This window comes from Manis pentadactyla, chromosome 9, assembly GCF_030020395.1.
Source record: "Manis pentadactyla isolate mManPen7 chromosome 9, mManPen7.hap1, whole genome shotgun sequence".
NCBI lineage: Eukaryota > Metazoa > Chordata > Mammalia > Pholidota > Manidae > Manis > Manis pentadactyla.
In genome coordinates, this window is record NC_080027.1 from 32,279,355 (window position 1) to 32,297,215 (window position 17,861).

A 17,861-nucleotide genomic window follows, 5' to 3' on the forward strand; every position below is an offset into this window, starting at 1 on the left:
ACTGTGCTTTTCTTCCCATCTTTCTCATAATACATGGAACCACCATCCACCCAGTTTTTCAAACCAGGAGCCGAGGAGTTTGTTCCCTTCACCATTCATATACAATCCACCAGCCAGTCTTCTTAGTCCTATCTCCAAATATAAAATCTGTCTCTCCTACCATCATCTCTCCCCTGATTCTTAGCTCTCACCCCCTCCCCCCACTCCCTCCCTCCCACAGCAACCAGAATGATCACTTTAAAGCACAAATCAGATCATGACCATCCCCTAATTAAAAATCTTCTTTGATTTCTCCTTACCCTTATAACAAAATCCAAACTCTTGTCTGTGATCAACAGCCCCTGCCTCTCCTCAAACATTCTTTCCGTTGTTCACTCAGCCGTGGTCCCTGGTGGCCTTTATGTTCTTCAGTCCTGCCAGGCTTTTTCCTGCAGCAAGCCCATATTCTTCTTTATTCTGCCTGTGCTTTTCTTCTCCTAGCTTTGCAAATGGCTGGCTCATTCTCATCTTGCAGGTCTCAGGTGAAATACCACTTCCTCGGAGAGGCCTCTCCTTATTCTTCCAAGGCCCTATTCTCATCATTTTGTCCCTACCTTTCAGATCTGCATTGTCTTCTCTCATGAGAATGTCAGTTCTTTGGGGCCTGGGCCTATCCTGTTAGCAGCCAAATCCTTTGTAGGTGCACAGGGGCTCCCTGTAGAAGGTGCTCAGTAAATATCTGAGGAATAAATGAATGGCTTCATGATTGCCTGGATGTCAGGGTGTTGGAATCATATTAAAAGTGGATTTGATTCTGAGCTTTGCCACTTTCTTTGTGATTTGGGGCAAATTATGTTACCTTTCTGGGCTTCAGTTGCCTCAACTGTATAAAAGCAATCCTATGTACCTCATAGAATGTTGTGAATATTAAGATACTGACTGTGAATGTTCCTGCCACAGACCTGGCACATACTAGGTGTTCAGTCCACTCAAAGCCAGGTGCTTACTTCTGAACATGTGTAGAAGGGTTCTGTCGAGTTCCAGCCTGATTAGTGGAACTGTGGGGTGTGTCTCTGGGTGCACGACCCATCAGTCTGGGTGTGAGAGGCCTGTGACTCCCCTCAGGTAATGCTCACCTGGCTGGGAAGACAGTTCTAGCCCTGGGTATCAGCTGGTGTGTGGAGTGATACTCAGTCTGATAACCCAGAGTAGCCAAGGCCGGAGCCCTCACCGGGGTGCTGAACACAGACCCCAGAAGACTAAGTAATCAAACCTGATGTTGTGTGACCCATCTCTTGTCAGGATGGGCTGGATCTCTGTCTAGACAGTTGTTTCCCTTGGGAAATCACAGTTGCTCTAAGAGATGGCATGTGGCTCCTGTTAGGAATACAAAATAGGCCTGGGAGCTGTTGAGGGGGAGGAGTTGCAGTGAGGTGTGTGGGCCTGTGGGGCAGAGCCTGCAGAAAGGAGCTGTCGGCTTCTGTACTCTCGCAGGCATCTCAGAATCATGGGGGTGGCCTTCCTCACACATGCGGTGTCACTGAGACCACTGCCCACAGGAAGGTAGAGATGTCAGTGTCAGCCTTCCCAGAGCCAGTGAGTTTGGAACTGTGCTTTGAGGAGTGCTTTGAGGAATTGAATGGTGCCCCTGAAACATGGATTACCTGCTGGGAGGGGGGGCAGAAATCTCTGGGCACTTTGCTTGCTTGGTCTGATGGCCTGGTGGTTCTCCTCTGGAGACTGCTAGGGTGAGTGTTTTAACTTGGAAGCTTTACAGTTAGACAGATCAGTCCTGGCAATGTCATGACCTTGGCCAGTTACTTAACATCTAGCCTGTTTCCTCATTGCAAGTGGGGACAGTAATGACCCTGATCTTATCTGGTTGCTGTGAGGATTAGATGATATCATGCACTCAAAAATCTTAGATTAGTTCTAGGCACATAGGGGATGTTCAGTAAATGATCATTCTTTTTATTAGGCAGGACAGGTCAGAATTTTGAGTTTATTTCTGATGAGCCTCACCCATATTGAACTTTGACTTAGTTCCACACTTGCCAGCTGTGTGCTTTGGACCACTTATCTAACCACTCTCTGTCAGTGTTCTTATCTGTGACATGCAGTTTATAATTCCCACCTCATAGTGGAGGTCGAAAGAGATCAGAGCTTCTGACACATAGTAAGTGCTCGAAATACTCATTTCCTCCACCTCCAGGTTCTTTAGTATCTGAAATACGGTCCCTTTAAGCTTGTTAAGATTCCTCACTAGCCTTGTATGCAGCTGTGTTCAGAGAGCTTTGGCAGAAGGAAAGAGGCTTTTTTTTTTTAAATGACTGTTTCATAATCTGTTGGCTCAGATCTGTTGCCGCCACACCCTGCCTTTCTCAGGGTCCCCGGGTCCTGTTGCAGTTAGCGTGTGCCTTACCTCTCACCTAAGTGACCCTGGAGAGCGGCTGCTATGGAAGACGTGGCTGAGAGAAAAATGAATTTTCTTCCCTACCCTTTGAGGTGAAGCTGGCTCAGGGATTCTTAGCTGCAGGGGGAGGGGCTGTTGGGCCTGGACTGCAGTTGGACTTTGCAGCCAGGAATTTTCTGGTTTTCATTAAAATTCTCTGGCTGTCTTTTGGGATTGCTCCATTGGCTATGCCTGTGCGCTGGAACTGCTAATACTGTTTTCTCAGCTACACACCCTCCAAGTTATCCTTGGCCCTGAGGATGAGAAAAAGCTAAAGATGGGGAACAGGCTGTGAAAGGGTCTTGCTAGCAGTCTTTGTGATGAGGGACCCACATCTACATCTACGGAGCTTGAGTTTTGCCAAGTCTTAAATACAGGTAGGGAGGCAGACATAGCCGAGTTGGGAGTGGGTAGCAGAGGGAATTCCCTTGCTGCTTATTCCTGATGACAGACTTACTCTTGAGAGCAGGGAGCTGGCAGCTGTCAGAGGGTCCCCAAATGTCGCATCTGGTCTAACCATTTCTCTGAGGTGCTAATACCCTCATAGGCCCAAGGCATTGGGCTTGGGTGGCAGTTTTCTGAGGGTGACAGGCTGAATTAGAGTAAAGAAGATTCAGTTTTTAAATGTTGATTTCTGAATTAAGCACAAGTGGGAGAAATCTCACTTGAGATTAAAATTTGAATCTGAAAACCTAAGTTCAAATCATGACTCTGCTGTTGTCTTGCTGTGTGACCTTGGGACAGTTACTTCTCCTGGAAGCCTCAGCTTCCCATGGGAGGGTATTAAATGTGAGGGTTAAATGAGATAAATTATGTAAAGCTCATGGCATATCATGTCTTCTCAGTAGATGGTACATGATGTTATAAATTGGGCTACATTTGACCTATCACTCCAGCTCACCAAGTTATATCCCACTTCTGTCATCTAAAAACATTTGTTCTGCATTCTTCTAAGCTTTGTGTCATTTAAGAATTAGAGTCAAATGTGTCCCCTCAAAAAAAAAAAGGTAAGCTGACTTTCCTCCCACTGGAAAAACACATCAAAACCATATTGTTTCCCATTGAGAGGCTTTCAACATTGGATATTTCATCCCTAGGTAACTTAATAGGAAAAAAAAGGGGGCTTTTCCTATCATTCCTGATGGATAATGAGAAAGCCATTTTAACTAATCTTGGGTTTATATGTCCCTTGATGGTACTCCCAAGAGAGCATCGCTGAACCTCCCATTTGCCATCCAAGTAGATTCTGTTTCCAGTCTTTCCTCCTTCTACTATACTCCTCAAACCCTGTGTTCTAGCTGGAGTGGACTGCTCACAAAAAAAAAGTAATTAAAATGAAACATAACTACCAAAGATTTATAGTTTAAAGTTGAATAATAAAATGAAACTTCAATTTATAAAATTGAATCTATTATTGCTACCTTAGAAGCTGCTTATATACCTTCTGGCCCAAAATCATGTCTGCTTTCCTCCTCACCAGAGGCAGTGATTATCCTGGCTTTTGTGTTGATCATTCATTCCACCATGTTTGTATTACTAACTTATAAATTCTTTGGTTTTTTGAAACAAAGAGCAAGCACACATCTAGTAAACTTTGTGAGAAAAGGGCAATATTGCTACTATTAGATCTAAAAATGTACTGAGCTGATTCAGGTTTATAGTCTTATTTTAGCTTCTGTAGGGGTTACAGAAGGTCCTAATGAACAGTTAGGAAAGGAAAGGTTATGAGTGAATCCTAAGAAATTTAAGGCTCACCATTACTGGGGCATTTGACTGGGCTGTAGTGAGGGCTAGGCGTTGGACTGGTGGGGTATGGTCAGACAGGGGATTGCTCTGTCTTCTCTACTTCTGGTTTCTCTGTGTCCTACCTCCAGCTTTCAGGAAGTAGGTCAAAGCAAAACTATTGAGTGGGATGAAGTGAATGACATCAACTTAACCCAGACAGAGTGGACGGGATGAGCAGATACTTCATTAGCACTTGGTCAAGGCAGACAGAGTCAGAAAAGAGTCTGGACTGCATTTACCTGTCATTCTTTATCGGGTTCAGAGGAGAGCATGCAGTACCGCCTATGCAATATCCTTACCTGAAAGCTGACCCCTAAGTCTAATCAAGCCTCTACAGCTCAACTTTGATTTTATTGGAAAGATGGGGGGAAAGAATGACAAATTACACTCTGAGGAAGCTAACAGGTAAGTTCAGAGTGTTGTGCAACTGTCTTGGCTTCTGCACCAAGTCAATGGCATGAAGAAAATAATGTAACTCAAGAATTATAACCAAATGTAATATATGAACCTTATTTTGATTCTGATAGTCTATGTATTAGTTTACGATAGCTGCCACAACAAAATATCACAGACTGGGTTGCTTAAACAACAGAAATTTATTTCTCACTGTTGTGGAGGCTGGAAGCCTGGACCGAGGTGCTGAGAGGGTTGGTCCCCCTGAAGCCCATCTCCTTGGCTTGCAGAGGGCCACCCTCTCCCTGCCTCTTCACACACAAGGCCTGGTGTGTCTCTGAGTGTCCTGACCTCAATTTCTTCTTGAAGGACATTAGTCAGGCTAGACGAGGGCCCACCCTAACAGCCTCGTTGTAACTTAGTTACCTCTTAAAGGCCCTGTCTCCAGTTAGTGTCACGTTCCAAGGTACTGGGGTTTAGGGCTTCAGCATATAAATTTCGGTGGGGGAGGGGACACAATTCAGTCCATAAGAATCTGATTATAAAAAGGCTTTTTTGAGATGCTGGGGAAATTTTATGATGGACTAATATCAAGGGGATATTGTTAATTTTTCTAGCTGTGGTAATAGTATTGCGATGTTAGAAAATGGGTATAGAGATGGCTTCTGAAGTACATAGAAATGCAATGATATGACATGGAATTTGTTCTAAAATATTTAGACAAAGAAAACAGAAAAAAGGGGATACATTAATGCAACAGGCCAAAATGTTCATAGTTGTTGAACCTGGGTGATGGGTATCAGGGGCCTACTTTTGAATATGTTTGAAATTTTTATCATATATTTAAAATATTTAGGTAAATAATACCCAAGAGCGTTTGATGGCAGTGGGGCTGTTGGTTGGTGCTGACCATCTCCCACATGTCTATCCCTTGAGTTACACTTCTTCGGTCTTAGGGTGCCATCTGGGGATCTCCTGCTGCCCATTCCTACTAGATCCTCTGTTTCTTGTACACTGCTTGGTGGAGGACATCCTCCAAGAGCTTCTTAAGAAAAGGTGCATGGACTGAATTTCTGAGATCATGTATACTGTAAATATTCTCATACTTGACCCATAGTTTGACTGGGCTTGCATTCTAAGCTGGAAATCATTTTCCCTCAGAATTTTAAAAGTATTGCTCCATAATCTTGTTTTTATTCATACTGTTGAAAAGCTGGAAGCATTCTTATTTCTGACTCTTTGATTCTTTTTGTCTGATTGTCCCCTCTGAAGCTTATAGAATCCTCTCTCTCTGCAGTTTTCTGAAATTTCACACTGTGTTTGGTGTGCTGGATCCATTCAACCTGGCTGCCTGAGGTTTTATTGAATTATATTGTTAAAATTTTTTTTGGTTCTTTCTTTCTTGGGAATTTCTCTTACTCAGATATTGGACCCATGTACTGGTTCTCTAGAATATTCTTAACTTCTCTCTCCTGTTTTCCATATCTTTGTCTTTCAATTTTATTCTGAAGATGTCCTCAACTTTATCTTGCAATCCTTTTTTTGAGTTTTTAAAATTTCTGCTATTAAACTGTCCTTTTGAAAAAGTTAAGAGCTTTTTTTGGGTTCTCTTAATGTTTCCTTTTTATAGTATTCTATTTTCATTGCATGAATGCAGTTTTATTTCATTTCTGAGAATATTAATGATATTCCTTCCTACCCCTACACATATAGAGTATCTGTTTCTTTCAAGTTGCTTTTTTGTGTTTGCTGTGGTTTCTGTCTTCTGTAGAAGCTTTCCCAAGATGTCATTCTGAATGGGATCCTTGGCTGTGTTGCTCCCAGTCAAGGGCAGGGGTGGAGGAAGATTAAAAAGTCTGTCAAGACCTTGACATTATTGTAAGTGAAAGAAGCCACTCACAAAAGGCCACATAGTATATGATTTCATTTATATGAAATGTCCAGAATAGACAAATCTACAGGGACCGAAAATAGATTAGACTTGCCTGGGGCTGGAGAGTGAGGGAAATGAAGAGTGACTGCTAATGGGTAGAGGGCTTTCTTTGGGGGTGATGAAAATGTTCTAGAATTGATTGTGGTGATGGTTATACAACTCTGTATATATACTGAACACTACTGAGTCATACACTGAAAAAGAATGAATTGAATTTGAGAGTTCCATCTTAATTTAATAAAGCTCAATATTCTATCTTCATGTACCATCCCTGGGGTGGTGGTTGTACACTCTGAATATAATAAACACTGCTGAACTGTACACATTAAAAGGGTGAATTAAGTTTGTGAGTTACATCTAAAAGCTGTCAAACAAAAAAAGCTGTCAGGAAACTGCATATGGGGTGGAGATCATTAACTCTGAGCCTCACCGTAGCTGACCTGGGTGGGCCACCGGTTGGGAGCCCTGAGGCAGCGGGGCAGGTTTTGCCCATGTTCACCCCTGGCGAGTCTCCCACTCCTCTGTGCGGGGTATGGTTCTCCCTGCCTGCTCCGGTCCTCCAGAGGAGAGGGAATGTGAAAATCTGTTGCACTTCACTTTCTGTAGACAGTACCCTGCCTGTTAATGGTCCCTTTCAGCCGAGATGAGTACTCGGAGCCAGAGACACACTCTTAACTTGTTACTATGGAAAATGTCAAAGATGTACAAAAGCAGAGAGGACAGTCACTTAGTGAACCCCCGAGGTCCTATCACCCAGGCTCACCAGGGACTGCTTCATGGACATTTTGGTTTTGTCTGTCCCCCTCAACCGTTTCCCCAGATCATTTTTAAGCCGGTACTAGACATTTGTGTTTTGTGCTTGCAGAGACTAAGCCGCCAGGGTTCTGTCAGTGAGGAGAGGAGTCTAGGCGTCTTAACTTCTTTTCAAGCGGCTTCACTGTTGTCTTCTCTATCGCAGCACCCCACGCCCCTGTTTGAGGAGTGCTCGTTGCCGCCAGGCCTGGGCCTGTGAAGGAGTCTGTGGTTGAAATCAGCGGCATACTCAGCTTTCCCTGCATTTGGGCTGGGACTCAGATTTCTGGAGTCTGCTAGGTCAGTTAATATTTGTTCATCTGCTTCCCAAGCTTCCAAAATGTGACACCATGACCCTCTCCTTCCCTGTACGCATATGGTTTTGTTATTAAGAAACAAAGCACTCAACTGCATTTTTGTGGGGTTTCAGGAGTAAGTGAAATTAGAGGCAGCTGTGCTGCGTGCCACCTTCTCAGGAAGATCAGCTGCCTTTTTAGTTTTGCTCTATCCTGCCCGATTCTCCTCAGCCCTAGAATCCTATTTTACTTACTTATATATGTATTGATTTATTTTGCCTGGAAAACTTCTTTCCAGTCTGAGAACTAAGAGGAATCTCCTTACTTTAACGCATCTCTCTTCCGACCTTAAGCCCAGGCAAAGCCGCATCCCTGCATTTGTGCCTCGCTGGCACCCTGTGCTCACCTCTTATTATAGAATTGTTTGCTGGCGCTTCGCCTGCTGCACTGCAGTTTGTTTACATGTGTGTCTTCCCTGTTGGCCTGTGCAGCAGGGTTTCTGAGCAGGGCAATGTCTTGTTCTTCTCTTTACCATGAGCACAGGACCTCGCTCCCTGTAAGTATTTGTTCACTCACAGGCTGGATATTGAGGGGTGCACTTCCAGGGTGGGGCCAGACAAGCATACAGTGCCCCCTCCCCTTCTTGCCCTCTATGGCACGGCTGTCTGGTGAATAGTCAGGAGCAGAACAGGCCTTGTCTGCTTGTTATGCAACGTTCTTCCCTTTGTTTTCAAGTCTGGTGTTTTTTCACCAGTCAGCATGTTGGACAGAGAGGGGAGAGTGGCTCTGGGAGTGTAAACATCTCACCGAAGAAAGAATGAACTCAGATGCCTCATTTCCCTCCTGTGATAGAAATGCTTTGTGGTCTACACTGGCCTCAAGCTAAGGAAGAAGTAAGTTTTGTTCTGTCGTGACCGTTACTTAGTTCTGTAGGGTCTTCCATTGCTTTTGTCCTTCTGGACAAATTGCCGAGAGAGTTTTTAAATTGATGATTCTGTTGTTAAATGAATCCAATGTTAAGATCTTATCTATGAGAAGTCCTGTTAAAATGCAAATATATCACTTTGAAAGGGTAACACTTAACCTGCTGTTTCTTAAAATATGTTCTTCAAGATGGTATAAATATCTTCCGGGGAAACAAACAGAGAACTAGTGGTTAAAGACATTTGGGGTGCTGTATTAAACAAAATAGGGTTCCTTACTTCAATACTTCTCGGAGCCTTGCTGAGATGCATCATGAAACCCTCCAGAGGGGCAAGTTATAGGCAGCATTTCCTAAATTTACTTTAAGTTTCATCAGAGGGGCAGGAGCATTTTGGTGTGTTCTGTGGAACACACAGCCCTGGAAGTAGCCTCTCAGCTTAAGTCCATCCTTTGAGGTCCAGTTGAAATGTCACTTCCTCAAAAGCCTTCCTGTCTTCCCCTAGAGACATAGAACCTTTTCCTTCTTTGAACCACACTGCCTTCCATTCAGACAGTTTGTGTAATTGTCTCCCTACCTCCTCCCTACCCCCCCCAGTAGATCACAAGTTCTTTGTCCATGTTGTTATCACTTACCCTGCAGCTGGGACATTGCCTTGCACAAGATGCTCAAGACATTTTTTCAGCACTGCACTGGTACCCTCACTGAGTCAGCCTCAGAGTTCAGAAGGCACTGGCAGGACTGGGGACCCAAGACAGGTCTGGAGCTCGGGGCCCTCACAGCTAAGGGATATGGATGTGGGGGAAACCACAGAGCGATGACACAGTGCCAGTGTAAAAGAGCCTGGTTCTGAAGGACAGAATAGGAAAACAAAATCAGGAGATGCTGAGAATATAAATCAAACACGCTGAAGGCCAGTTTTATCCCAGACACCCTGTGGTAAACTTTGAATATTCAAACTTAATCCCAACCTTTTAAGTAGTTGACATTCTTCCCATTTCATACATGAAGAAGTGGTGCATCAGAAAGGTGAAGCAGAAGTATGCACAGGTACTGTGCTGGGGATACAAAAATAAATAAAGCCCAGTCCTGTCCCCATGAAACCTTGTTTTATGGAATAGATAGTCCTGTAAATAAATAATTATAAATGCTGGGGTAACTGCCATGATGAAGCTGTGGACAGGGTAATATGGGAGAACCAGACATGTATGGGCTGGCAAGGGCTGGAAGGTGACAATCCTGGAAAAGTTACGGGAGGATAATGGTGCCTGAGCAAAGTGGAGTGAGAATGCAGGCACTGAAGGGAAGGGACCGAGAAAACAACAGGTGTGGGGGTGGGGGGCTCCAGGGGAAGGGGGTTCCTCTGTGTGTGTGTGTGTGTGTGTGGCTCCGGGGGAAGGGGGTTCCTCTGTGTGTGTGTGTGTGGCTCCGGGGGAAGGGGGTTCCTGTGTGTGTGTGTGTGTGTGTGTGTGTGTGTGTGTGTGTGTGGCTCCGGGGGAAGGGGGTTCCTGTGTGTGTGTGTGTGTGTGTGTGTGGCTCCGGGGGAAGGGGGTTCCTGTGTGTGTGTGTGTGTGTGTGTGTGTGTCTGTGGCTCCGGGGGAAGGGGGTTCCTGGCCTGTGTGTGTGTGTGTGTGTGTGTGTGTGTGTATGTATGTGTCTGGCTCTGGGGGAAGGGGGTTTCTGGCCTGGGGCAAATCCCTCTGTGAAACCAGTGACACCAAAATAAGTCAAGGGAAAGGGTATGTTAGAAAAAACTGTTTTTACTGCTCACAGCTTGCCCGAATTTGCTGGCCAGGCTCAGCACCATCCATCACCTGCAGCTGTGGCTCGTGCTCTGCCCCCCCCCCCCACCCCCCCATGGCAGGCTCTCTGCTTCCCACCAGCCCCTTCTGGGGAGGAACTCCATTGGCGGGTCCTTGGTGATTGGCAGATGCCAGACCAATTGTGAACCATGAATGAAGGGGAGGAGAGAGTGGCCGTTATCTCTCCACCCCTTGCCACAGATCGATGAGAGACTGTAGTGGTAAGCATCTACTGATATGTAAATGAACTAAGGCTAGGTGGCAGATGCTGGAAACTCTGTCATTCACTCCACAGTGTGTGGGGGGGGATGCCATGAGTATATCATCATTCCTGGAGTAGGAAATGTGAGGTCGGTGAGAAGCGAGGCTGGAGTTGACAAGAAGTTGAAAGCAGGTTGGAGAGTTTTGAACTTGATTTTGAAAATCAGGGGAAGCCACTGCAGGGCTTCCAGCAAAAGACTGCACTGTCCAGCACATTTTGGTTACATACCCAGGTGGTGGTTGGTAGGTGGTTGTGTTCCAATTTTCTAGATGGGAGAACTCAGGCTCAGAAAGTGACTTACCCAAGATCACTCAGCTTGTCAGAGGTGGAAGAGCCGCAGTCTCAACTCAAACCCGTCTGGATCATTCCACTACCAAGCTACTTCTCAAAAGTTAACAGTGGCCAACAATTGTATTGAATTTCCTCCTGAAAAATGCTCATACTCTCACTCTGATACCTGAATCAAAATAGTTTTAAGACTTAATATGATCAAGAGGTAAATTTATGTTATACTAGGTCTTAGTGCTATAAAATTTCAGAGAAGGAGAAATCAGGGAGGACTTCATAGGGGAGATGGCTTCTATTTTGCCTGGAAGGAAGAAGATAATGGGAAGCCAGGTGAGAGAGAAATGGGGTGGGAAGGACAGGGATGCGCCACCATGTGGTAGAACAAGAGTGGGCATGGGAAACAAGACAAAACAGCCACTGCTGCCTAGCATTAACTGTAGTCACTTGTTTCATTAGATAACTATGTAAAGAGGAAAGAAATGAAATCACCATCTACCCTCATCCTCACTTTTGCTGAATGTAAATACACAAGTGGCATAAAAAAATATTTTTAGTTCCTTATTACAGTCACTAGAGAGTTGATTCCCTATGGTGTTCCGCTTTATGCTGCACTGTGATTTATCTTAGTGTCTCCATCCTCTTTCAAATCCACTCTGAACATTAAAGGGTAATAGTTGGGGTCCCTAGTAGGACCACAACCAGATGTGCAAACATAAATGACATTTGAGAGAAAATGGAATGATAGAAGTCTGTATGACACAACATGAGCTTGTGTGCACAGAGGAAGGGAGTGTGTGTGTGTGTGTGCGTTGGCTCTCCCAAGTTCTCTTCAGATGCCTTCTAACTCTGCTCTGATTATCTTCAGCCTGGAATTGGGATCTTTTGCAAAGCCACAGTATTATATTAGAGTCAATGGTGTGGTGGAAAAGGATGCACTTAGACGTCAAAACAGACCTGGGTTAGTATCCCAGCTCCCCTGCCTACCAATTCTTTTATGTTGGGCACATTATTAACTGTGTTAAGACTTAAGTCTTGTAGATCTTTGACCTTATAATTATGCCCCCTCTCTCTGCCATCATGAAATTTACCCTCTTTGCTGGATAATTCTCAGTAGCAAATACGCATGCTGTAGTATTTCTTATCTGAAAACAACCAAACCAAGAAAGAATCTCAAATGTTTTTTAATCTTGTCTCTTAAATATTGCAAAATAAATTTGCTATTTAATTTAAAACTCTGTTGACGTTATATCCCCCTCTAGCTATATTCTAGTTTCCTTGTTCTTTTTCTCAGTAAGACTTAAAAGCTGTCCATGGTTTTGGTTTTGCCTTCTTCCCCTCACTCTCATCTCTTCCTATCGTTCCACCAGGACTGTTGTCTGTGTCAACCAATGACCTTCATGTTGCCAGGTTGAAGGCCAGTGCATTGTTTTAATTTACTTATTCTCTCAGCAGCATTTGACAAGGCTGCTCACTTTTCTTTGACGTCTACTTTTCTGGGGGTCTTCCTACCTCTTTGGGTTTGCCCCACGGCTCCTCTCCTGAACCTCTGAGTGGTAGTGTGTGCCCCATGTTCTCAAATGGCCTTCTGTTTTCTAACTATTCACTCTTCATAGATATGCTCTTCTAATCCAATGGTTTTCAATAGCATTCTTTTGCTAATGACCCTCAAATTTATATCCTCATCCTCAGACTTTTTCCTGGAACTCCAGACTTGGGTCTAGATAGATGTCCAAGAGGCATTTCAAATTTAACGTGGCCGAAAGAGAACCCCTGATTTTTGTCTCCACCCCAAACTTTTCTTCTTTTCAATCTTTCCCACCTCAGTAAGTGGTGCTACTATTCCCCTGTGTACTGGAACCAAAATATCTAGGCATTACCTTTGATTTCTTTCTTTCCTCCCCATCATCACCCAAAACTTCAGGAAGTCCTACCTTTTCTATCTTCAAAAACATCCCCAAATTTATTTCCCTCCCTCCATCTCTACTACCAGCACCCTAGTCCAAGCCACATCAGTTTTCACCTAGTCTGCCTGCAGTAACCTGACTAGTTTTCTTGCTTCTACTTATATCCATATTAAAATACCCTCCATTACAGGGACCAGGGAAATCTTTAAGAGCCCTTAATCATTTTATGTCACGTTCCTTAAACCTCTCTCACCCCCTGTGGCTTCCCATTGCACTGAGAATGAAGTCAAAACTCTTTGCTCTGGTTGACAGACCTCTACAAGACCTGCCCCACGTCCGTGGCTCAGCCTTTTTCTCATTGCCCCCAGCCTCACTGTTCTCTTCTTGATTGTTTGAACATGCCAAGTCCATTCTCACTTTAGAGCCTTTGCACTAGCCGTTCCTTCAGCCTGAGCTGCTCTTCTTCCAATCTTCATGTGCTTGTCTCTATCAGATGTTTTTCTTATTCATTTATGTATATGCCCATTACCCTATTCATTCATTGCTCTACTTGCAGCCCAACTGGAATGTATCCTCTGTGATGTTGGGGCTGGGCAGGACTTGTCTGCCTGTTTAGCACTATATCCTCTGCTCCTGGTGACTTGCATAGTAGATGCTCACGACAAATGTGTAGAATGAGTGAATATGCTTTTTAAATCTGCAGAATGCAGAGGCTAGTTCTTATGTCTCAGAGTTGTTGACAACTTGCACTATCAAATTTGATAATGCTTGTGAAGTGAATAGTTCTATGTCCAACACATTGTACTTAATAAATAGAAAATATGTTATTTTTTAAGCATCTGTCTCATAGACATTCAACAAAGATTAATTCTCTTTCTTGTAGTCTGGGTTCCTGGCAGTATTTTATATGGAAATAACCTGTACTCTGGACAAGGTGAAAGACACTTCCCAATCAGTTAGGACTCTATAGTTTTTTTCCTGAAGAAAAGGTTTTAAAAGTGCTATTCAAAGGCTAGTCAATATCAGCTCATTTAGAATGATTATTAACATCACTTCTGTCCCTCTTCCCCAATACACACAGAGACACGGCATTATAACAAGATGTGACTTTCTCTGGGGAAATTATAATTTTCTTCTTCTTTTTGGTTATATGATCTTTGCTAATTAATTCTCCTTAGGATCAAATATTTTGGGGTTTGATTTCCTCATCCTCATGTTTAGGTTCTCTGAAAAGTATTCCCAGCTTTTGCATGTTTTGATCACTATTTCTTTTGTATTTATTTAATAAACATTTATGGTCTACTGAGTGCCAGGCAATGGGTATACATATAGGTATTCATAAGGGCTGCTGTCCTTAAGGTCTAGTGGGAGAAGCAGGATACAAAAACCGGGGAGGGTAATAAAGTTTCTATGAAGAAGGTCTCCGTAGAACATAGTGGGGGCACACAGGAGGGAGAAGGTCTCCGTAGAACATAGTGGGGGCACACAGGAGGGAGAAGGTCTCTGTAGAACATAGTGGGGGCACACAGGAGGGAGAAGGTCTCCGTAGAACATAGTGGGGGCACACAGGAGGGAGAAGGTCTCCATAGGACATAGTGGGGGCACACAGGAGGGAGTAGCTGACTCGCATCGAGAAGGCAGGAAGGTTTCAGATACACATGGTTGCTCACCAGACAACAAGGAGAGAATGGTTGTGTGAGTAAAATGTGGAGGGAGGAACCCACCTCAGGGTCTGCATGTCTGGGAGCCTGGCCTGGCCGTGTGTTCACAGCACTGGTGGTAACTCAGAGGTCACAAGAAACAAAGCCAGAGTAATGGGCGATGCCTGGGTCACAAGTGGCTCTGGATTCCTGGCCAGAGAACTCGAACTCGAACTTTCCCCAACAATAACAATAACAGGAGCAGCACCTAACATGTATTGAGTGCTTCCTATAAACCAGGCTGTCTTCTTCGTGCTTAATTATATCAATTCCTTTAATCTGCACAACAACTCTATGAGGTAGGCACTGCTATTATCCCTAATTTACAAATAGAAATGTAGGCACCAAGAGGAGAGGGAACTTGCTCAAGGTCCCCCGGCTCACCAAGGGCAGAGGCAGGTTTCAGGCCCAGGTAGTTTGCCTCTTCCTTCGGGCATGTGCTTCCCCTCACAGCTGGCTTTGTGCAGGCATTGGGAGCCCCTGAGGAGATCTAAGTGCAGGAAACACATGGCCAGGTTTGTTCTTTGGGAAGGTTGCAGTGGAGTGGCATTGCATCTTGTACAGGGGTTCGTGTCTAAAAGCCTCTAAAGCAAAAAAAAAAGAAAGAAAAGAAATGCAGAGTTAACATTTCTCCTTGAAGTGAGGAGTATCTGAGTGAGGTTTGCTGCATTGGCAGGGGCATCTCATGTCCCAGTCAGCCCAAGGCTGCAGCTTTCCCCCCCTGGCTTGGATCCGAGGGCGGTGTTTGGCAGAATGCATGTCAGAGATGAATAGTCAGTTTGTGTCGAGGGGCCCCGTTGTTTTGAAAGCACAGAAGTGTCACACTCCGGTGGAAACTGAGCCCCTCCATGGCGACAGCAGGCTCAGCCTCCCTCTCACTCTCCCTAGGACCCACACTCGCTCAATGGGCAGCAGAGCCTGTGCACTGCTTAGATGGTGGTTTTCCCTGTCCCTGGTTCTCTCCCTGGAGGAGTCCATTGTGCTTTGGGTGTGAGGTAGGCCTGTGTGTGATGATAGCAAAGTGACCTTTACTGGCCCAATGAAGGTCAGGACAGATGCATTGGAGAATGAGGATGTAAAGGATATTAAACATCCTGGTGGACCTAATGACCAATTGAATTCATTCCCCTCAAGTTTTTTCCGATCTGAAAACTTAGTACGTCAGTGTGTCTTTCTGTTTTCAGAGTCGGATAAAATTCCTTCTAAGTTCCAACTGTGTCAGCTCAGTAACAAAGTACTCTCTGTGCTTCTGGCAACTGAAAGAGGCTTAAGAGTCTTCTGCAAGTATTAGAAACTTTGGTCTATCCATCTACTCTGTCACAGTGGTGCAACGTGTCTGTGTTTTGCTTACAAAGCATTGTATTGGGTCAATTTACTTGATCACACTTAGAAAAAAATACCCACCACTGTGTCCTCTTCAAGGTTTCATGTTCAGTTCACTGATTTTGTAAAAACTGAAATGATTTTGTAATTACTTTAAGGAAAACATTGACATGATTATAGCAATAAAAACCAAATCAAACCACTCAGTGCATGGGAAAAAAAAGGGACGAACACGTCATGGATGCTGACAGTGGTTGTGTTCTTGAGGAAATTTGTTTTCCCCTTTTCTGTGTTAAAGAAATGTCCCTCTAGTATGTGCAAAATGTTAAAACTTGTAAAAAAAAAAAAAGGGGTGGGGGAACAAAACTTAAGAAACAAAAAGCCCTCTGTAATCCATCCTCCTAACATGGCACATGTTCTTACTTTTGAAATGCCCTTGTTCACATACATGCTTATTTTTCATAGCTGTAGTCCTAACAAATGCAACTTTGTGTATTCCTTTTATTTTACAGCCTATTGTCAACATTATTTTATATTTCTACATAGTTTTCATAATTGGCATTTCTAATGACTGCCCTGCATTCTGGGGCATTGATGTTCCATACTGAACGATCCCTTGTTGGATATTTGGAGCGTTTCCAGTTCTTTTAGAAGATGTAATGAACATTTTTGTTCATTTACCATTTTGAGTTGTTCGGTTCTTTCCTTACAGTGAATTCCCAGCAGTAAGTTCGCTGCATGAAAGGTTTGAGCTCTTTTATGGCTTTTGATTTGTACTGAGTAAGAGCCTACTTTCTAGAAGAGCCAGTTGAATGGAGATGGTCACTAGCTGTGTCCATGTGTACTTGTCTCAGGTTTTCCCAGTATTGAGCCCCTGTGATATTTTAATAAAATGTATCATTTCTAAGTGTCATGTTTATTTAAGAAAAGATAAAAATATATAAAGAAGGAAATAAATTATCCATAATCCCACCACCTAGAGGCAAGCACAGCACTTAAATGCTTCTGCCCAAGTATGTATTTCATAATATGTTACATCATGTTGCCCTACAAAGGGTATAACTTCCTCTCCGTTGTTGGATAGACGTTTTAACCCCTCTCTCCGTTTTGGGGGTCTATTCTACTAACACTGGAATGAACTTTTTTGAGTTTAAATGTTCACGCACATGTAAGAAATCATTCCTTAGGAAAAATCTCAGAAGCAGAATTGCTAGATCAAAGAGTATGGACTTTGTTAAGGCTTTTGAAAGTGAAAACTTGCTGTTGAGGAAAGTTGTGCCATTTGATCTTCTTCTGGTTAGAAGTCTATAGTGGACTGGTCAGGCCATAACTAACGTGGGCAGGTTGGTGCGGGAGGGACACAGGTGGTGCAGAGGCAGAACCCAAGCTACATTTCCAACAGAAAATCTACAGGCCTTGGCGATGGATAGCTTGTGGCATCCTGTGCATGTGTGTGTATGCTGGCAGACCATTTGAAGAAGAGTTTCTACCCTGCCTTCTGCACAGAAACTTGTCAGGATGCAGGTAATTTGCAGGAGAGCACTTAGTAAACTTGAGGTGCTCTGCAGATGTAAAAGCTTATTGATAATAATGATAACTAAAAATCCCATCCAGTAGGGCTGTTTCAAGGATGAAGTGGGCTGGTGTGTGTGAAGCACATTGGCTCTAGACACATGGTCATTTTCTTGAGTGGCACAGATCTGGCACAAACTTGGGAGAATCGCTGTAATTTGTTCTCATCCGAGTTTCAGAGCATGTGGACACATGCTTCCCTTTTGCTTTTTCTCGTGCTCCCAGTGAGGAAGGAATCTGTTGAGACAGCTGAAGGCAGGGTCCAGCCTGGAGTGACAACCTTCCAGCAGGGTAGGAGACACCCTGTCCTTGGAGGACCATGGGTCCCTAAGGCAGAGGGAAGTGCTTGAGCCCACTTGTAGGCTGCAGCCCTGACCTCTGGCTGCCTGGCCAGGCTGCATTGTGTGCTAAGCCTGCGGGAGGAGACCCAAGATGCTGATAAGGAGGCCCTTCCGGTC

General features: G+C 44.1%; 1 protein-coding gene across 2 annotated transcripts in view; it reads left to right on the forward strand.

Moving 5' to 3' along the window:
• RAB30 (RAB30, member RAS oncogene family) overlaps positions 1-17,861 on the forward strand; it is a 76,099-nt gene that overhangs the window by 35,079 nt on the left and 23,159 nt on the right. The window contains exon 1 of one of the 2 annotated variants that reach the window (XM_057507182.1): positions 2,784-2,808. The exons of the other annotated variant lie outside the window; for it this stretch is intronic. The gene's annotated coding sequence lies outside the window, so the exon portion shown is untranslated. Of the gene's footprint in view, positions 1-2,783; positions 2,809-17,861 lie in introns of those variants that run through there. 2 annotated transcript variants of the gene reach the window in all.